The sequence below is a fragment of the Microcebus murinus genome, chromosome 3, assembly GCF_040939455.1.
Source record: "Microcebus murinus isolate Inina chromosome 3, M.murinus_Inina_mat1.0, whole genome shotgun sequence".
NCBI lineage: Eukaryota > Metazoa > Chordata > Mammalia > Primates > Cheirogaleidae > Microcebus > Microcebus murinus.
In genome coordinates this window covers 82,907,841-82,914,108 of record NC_134106.1, presented here as the reverse complement: position 1 = coordinate 82,914,108, position 6,268 = coordinate 82,907,841, and the positions used below count along the sequence as shown (strand labels likewise).

The 6,268-nt window shown below is 36.8% G+C and overlaps 1 pseudogene; it reads right to left on the bottom strand.

The window, feature by feature from the left end:
- Positions 1 to 5,082: 5,082 nt before the first annotated feature.
- On the bottom strand, positions 5,083 to 5,288 carry LOC142870236 (uncharacterized; annotated as a pseudogene).
- Positions 5,289 to 6,268: the final 980 nt, after the last annotated feature.

The window sequence follows — 6,268 nt, the reverse complement described above, 5'->3', positions numbered from 1 at the left end:
TTAAATAATTATTGTTGTTTATCAAGGACATGTCATACTTGGGGATGTATCTGTGCCACGGAAAGAGATATGGCATCTTTAAATTACGGGTAACGTAGATAAAGGGCTGGAGCTCTGCCAAGGTAAAAGTTGTAAAACTGGATTGATTTTTGCTACAGCTTGCTAAGGGCTCCCCAGAGCCAGGATGCAATGTTCAAATATAATAATTGATAGCCTGAAAAAATATTTCTGATAAGTGTGCAGAGGTAACGCAGAGCCCTGCCTGAGATGAAGTGAGCCTTTGTGCTTCAGCAAACCCTACGACCAAAGTGACCCAGATCCGCTGCGCTGCCTTTCAGTCTCTGATTAGAGCCGCCAGGGCTTCCTGGTACCCCCCTTCCCTCCCTCCCTCCCCTCCTCCACCCCCTCGCCACTTCCACCTCCTCCCGCCTCCACCCAAGCTTCCTCCAGCTGTAGAGAAAATGGTCTTGGCCTTCAAATAGGGGCATTTGTTAAATGCTGTTGTGGAGAAGTAATTATCCAACCATCAGACGTGTATATGTGGGGGGGGGGGGGAATCGCATTCGTTAATATCACCTTGGTAATCCCAGGGGGCAGAGGGTTCGCTTTAATCTGACCCCTTTTCAGTCTTGCCTGGGTGAGCTGACCACCCCAAGCTGTGAGTGTGTATGTCTAAATTGCTCAGGATTCAATTGAACACATTAAAATTTAAAAAGGATTTAACTGAAATTTTTCAATAGCTTCTGAGAGGGGGGATAATTTATTAGCTCGGAGTAAATTAAAATCTCAAGCAGGGGTAAAGACTCCGAAGATTGCTTTAATACATTTTATATGCTTTCAAAAGAAATGTTCTTTTAAATGGTCCAAAAATCAGCTAATTTTGTCCTATTTAGCAAATTACCTCCTAAGGCCACAATGTTGAAAAACTTAACAATTATTTTTTTTTTTAAGCGAAAAATAGAGGGGGAGTGAAAAAAATCATACACCTTCCATAGGAAACAACCAAATCCTAAATTGCTGTGTCTTTTATATGCCGCAGTTAGGATTTCTTTTTTTTTTTCTTTCTTAATTCAAAAGTCAGTGAAACATTTGCGTCACCTCTGCCAGGCCACACGGGGACTTTTTTTCCACACAGTGATTGCAGGCATGAGGAGGGTGTAAGGTTAATGGAGGGGCATTGGAAGGCTAAGTCCCATGTGCTGTGCTGATAATTTATACCTTTATTTCAGGCCATATTCACCTGTGGAGCAGCAAGGCCATGAAGGTGAGTCAAACTTGTTGCCCTGCTCAGCCCAGAGGCTGTCCTTATCCTGACAGGAGATTTCTTTCTTTGAATTATCTGTGTAATAAAAGACTCCTTCCCAGCTCCAACTGACATTCTGAGGCTGAGAGTAGAAGATTCATTTTTCCCCCACCTCATTCTCTCTCTCTCTTTCTCTCTTTCTTTCTTTCTTTCTTTCTTTCTTTCTTTCTTTCTTTCTTTCTTTCTTTCTTTCTTTCTTTCTTTCTTTCTTTCTTTCTTTCTAATGATAAACAATATTTTTGTTTGTTTGTTTGTATTTTGGAGGATTTCCTGAATGTGTTGCATATAGCTCCTGGCTTGTGGTCCACTGGGAGCTGTCTCTCCTCCTCTAACTGAAATGACTAGGCAGTGAAAGATACTGTCCTTTTCTGAGGAGTGGCCTTATTTTGGAGTTCAGGGTAGAGCATGCTGGTGACCTTTTGGGGCACTTTAGATGTGAACCAGTTTGAAGATATAGCTCTGATCATTTTAGAGGCCATTTAGAGCCACACTGCATCCTGTGATTTACATATATTTATATATCCATCTGATTAAAGACAGAAGGTGATAAAGAGAAAATAAAAGAAAATGGAGAAGAAATAAAAGAAGTGTGACCTAGCCAGCCTGCAAAACTTCTTCTTGTTCTTTCTAATCAAAAATTAATTCTTTAAGTGCCAAACCCCTATTCTGGGTACATGGGAAACACAGCCCTGGGGAGCAGGCAATAAAATCATGCCCCCTACACAGCTGTGACTTCCAGATTCTTATTGCCTAGTTTAAAAAGTAACTGCTTCTATCCAGGGGCCCATCCAAAAGCGAAAAGGTAACCTAAACCTCAGGATTTTGGACTCATGTAAGATCTGAAACCATCAACCAATGAAAACAAATACAAATGATTTTTATGGTTGGTTGAATCAAAGGGCATTTGAAAATTTGCACGCATAGAGGAAAGAAGAATAAGTTATAAGGATTTCAAGTTTAACAAAACCTTGTTAATGTTTTGGCGACCCAAGAATGTGAGAGGCCTTGTTTGTGAAGATTATCCAATTCCTCTTAAATGTCAGGGATTTACTTAGAAAGAGTGGTGCTTAACCTCAGCTTTCTTGGTCCTCTTTATTATTTCTGTATTTTCTAGTTCATTAATATCTGTTATCTTTTTATTTTTCCCTTCTGTTTCTTTGAATTTATTCTTTTCTCACTTTTTTCTAATTTATTAAGTTGAACATTTACCTCATTAATTTTTTATTGTAATTACTTGTTTATTTGGACATTTTATACTATGTTATGATATGTTTTCAATTTTCAATGACTTTATTTTGTTTATTGTTTTCTTTTTTTTATATATCATTAGTTTGGCAGCATTTCTTAATTTTTATCTCCTTTCATCCTTCTTGGATTGAAAGTAATTTAAACATTTTATTTTGATTTTTGTAAAAGTTACACACCAGGTAGATTTACTACGAAGCTAAGGAAGGATTAAACTTCCTGGATTCTTATGTGCATGGTCCTCTTTCAAGGCCTAGCAATATGTTGCACCTATTTTTGTAAAATTTGAAAAATTTAAAATGGTTTTGTATTTGTTCCTTAAAGAGAAAACAATACAAGTGCCAAAAATTATGTGAGCTTCAGGTCCCAGAAAACTTGGTTCTACAATACTCTTATACATTAGCCAGCCTCTTAACTTTATCAAGGTTCCTTCTTTCTCCTGGAGGAACAGAACCTTGAGATATTGCTTTCCCTTCTCCCTTTTTCCATGCTATTTTGACAGGATTTTGAATCTCTGTTTGTAAACTTTCCAAATTTAGGTTTTTTTTTTTTTTTTTTTTTTTTTTTTTTTTTTTTTTTTTTGGAGTCTCGCTTTGTTGCACAGGCTAGAGTGAGTGCCGTGGCGTCAGCCTAGCTCACAGCAACCTCAGTCTCCTGGGCTCAAGCAATCCTTCTGCCTCAGCCTCCCGAGTAGCTGGGACTACAGGCATGTGCCACGTAGCACGCCCAGCTAATTTTTTATATATATATATTGGTTGGCCAATTAATTTCTTTCTATTTATAGTAGAGACGGGGTCTCGCTCTTGCTCAGGCTGGTTTTGAACTCCTGACCTCGAGCAATCCGCCCGCCTCGGCCTCCCAGAGTGCTAGGATTACAGGCTTGAGCCACCGCGCCCGGCCCAAATTTAGGTATTATTTCTTTATTTTTCTTAATAAGCCAGTTCAGATTTATTTATATTTATGAATTTTTTAAATCATCAATGCCTCTTGCAATTCACTTTTTATTCTTCTGAATTCGTTTTCTTTTAAATGAGTTCCTTTTAGTATTTCTTGAATAGGAGTCTGTGAATGCTATATTCTCTAAATCCATCTGAAAATATCTTTATTTTACTCTCACTTACAAATAATAGTTTAACTTTCTGTAGGTTGATAAGTTATTCTACTTTCTTCTGGCCTCTATTATAGATGATGAGATGCCTGCAGTCAAGCACCATGTGTTTCCTTTGTGGGTAATCTGTCTTTTCTTTTTAATCATTTTTAAGATACTCTCTTTGTTTTCATGTTTTCTAATTTTATTCTGATGGGTCCAGGCACAAATTTAGTTTTACTGGCTTGGGAATTAGATTGCTTTTCTAATCTGAAGACTCCTGGTTTTCTTCAATTTTGGAAACTTGCCAATTATTTTTTTTCAAATATTTTCTTAACTTTTTATTTGGTGGAATTTATTTGGTGGAATTATATGAATATGGGGCATTATCTCTGTTGTTTAAGTCTTTTTGGTTTTTACCTTTTTATTTATTTGTGCTGCACTTTGATTTTCTCGAATTTGCTTTCCAGTTTATTAAATCTTTTGTCAGCTATGTCTACTCTGCTCTTTAATCCATTCAACATTTTAAAACATATTAATGACTTCAATTTTAGTTTGTAGATGATTTTAAAAGTTTGTTGTTAAAAATGACTGATTTTGCACATTTCTTTTTTCTTTTCTTTCTTTCTTTTTTTTTTTGGTTGTGATTTATCTTTGTGGGTTCTTTTTTTAGGGTGTGGGAGTCATATATTCCCCAGGTTGCATAATTGTCCTTACAAAACAGTTTTACTTTTTTCTTTAGATTTCTTGGGATTTTATATTTTATATTTACAGGTGATATTTTCATGTTAGATTCTCACTTTGGGACTCCCATAGCACATGGATAATAACAAATTTGGTGCTCACATGCACTCATGGTGCACTCATGGTGCCAACTTGGGGTTTTAATTTCTTGCATCAGATTTTTTTTCTCTTATAACTGCCAGTAGATGGAAAGTTGCATTTCTATTTCCCTAGACTGGTGAATGGTGTTAATTCCTCTTTTTATGGGCTGAGCAGCCTTGGCTTTATTATTAATAAAATGGCTCATTCCAGCTCTCTGCCTAGTCAGGTGAGAGGTTTACCTCACTCGTTCCTGTGGGTGTTAAAGTCTCAGCCCCAAACCCTTGGGTTTATACTGGGAAAGATACTCCTGTGAGCAGTTCTAGGGTCTGCTGTAGCTTTTCATAAACTCTGAGATTCTAGACCTAGAGAATTCCTTCTGTTGTTTTGAATTTGCCTATGCATTAGAGCTTTTTCAACATAATTATACATTCATATCCAGAGGGGACCTTTCTACATTAGCTGGGTCAGCCATGTTGCTAAAGTCTCACATAGGTATTTAGAGTACTTAGAGCTACTTGAAATTTATGTTACAAAGGGTTTCTTAGCTTCCAAAAAATTGGGAACAATGGCCATATTTAATGAGGAACTATGACATAATTTGTTTTTGAAAGTTATAATGGAAACCACTCAGACTGGGTCCTCTCCCTTTTATTCTCCCAAAGGAAGAATGATCAGCAATGGCAAATGGCAGATGCAGCCAAACACACCAAGAGCTGGCATCCTGCTCAGGAGAGAAGGCTGCACCTCTTCCCTGTGGTTTCCAGAACTCTGCACAGAGAAACTTCTCTAGTAACCAACTATAGCAAAGATCTCTGGAAGCATAGTTTTATATTACATGATTTTCAACAAGGGAGTGACACAGGTGCTGGTTTTTATTAATGTCACAGATTTTATGCACTTGTACACATTTATCAAGCATTTCAAATGTCCCTTCTGTTGTCCTCAGTACTTTAACTTCAATATCTAGTTTAATCTTGACCAAACTGTCTACTATGGACACTGTTATTAACTCTATGCAAGTAAACCTTTTTGCTGATGAGAAGACCCACTTAAAAGGTAGGTAACTTGCCCAGGGTAACTTGATTAAGAACTCTTACAGTAGGCTTTAGAACAGTATACCTCCAGAGTCTGTGCTGGAGATATAGAAATGATGATGATGATGATTCATTAATTAATAATAATAGCAGTTAACATTAAGCAAATGCATATTATATCCCAGGCAATTTTCTGAACACATTTCATAACTTAACTAATGTACATCATCACAAAAATCCTGTGAACCAGTTATTATTTTTGTCCTTAAGTTATAGTTGAAAAAAAAAAAAACTGAGGCACAGGCTAAACGTTGCATAACTAGTAAATAGTAGATCTGGGTTTTTAATGCAGGCCGTCAGACTCCAAGGCTCATCCTCAGAAATTATCCTCAGTGTTAAGGAGGAATGAAAAATTAGCTGTATGCTTTACTGGTCCAGTAAGGAAATAACCAGGTGTTAATGAAAATGGGGGAGGGGCAGATATGAGAGTCATAAAGGAGTTAAAACAAAACTACTTGGCTTCCTCTGAGTCCAGGAAAAGAGTCTGTAGGTCAAGGAGAACCTATGGATCATTTCCTGATCCTTAGTTGGTGCCAGATCATAGTATTTTTACCCAAAATTGGAGTACTTGAGGAAGAACAGTTTTTAGATACAAATGTATACTTTTCTCTATAAAAGAAATATGAGGCTGAAAAGTTTTGTTGAATTCAACTATTATTTTGATAACATTTAACCAAATATTTGCCAATTAAATAATTCAAGAAAATTTGTGGA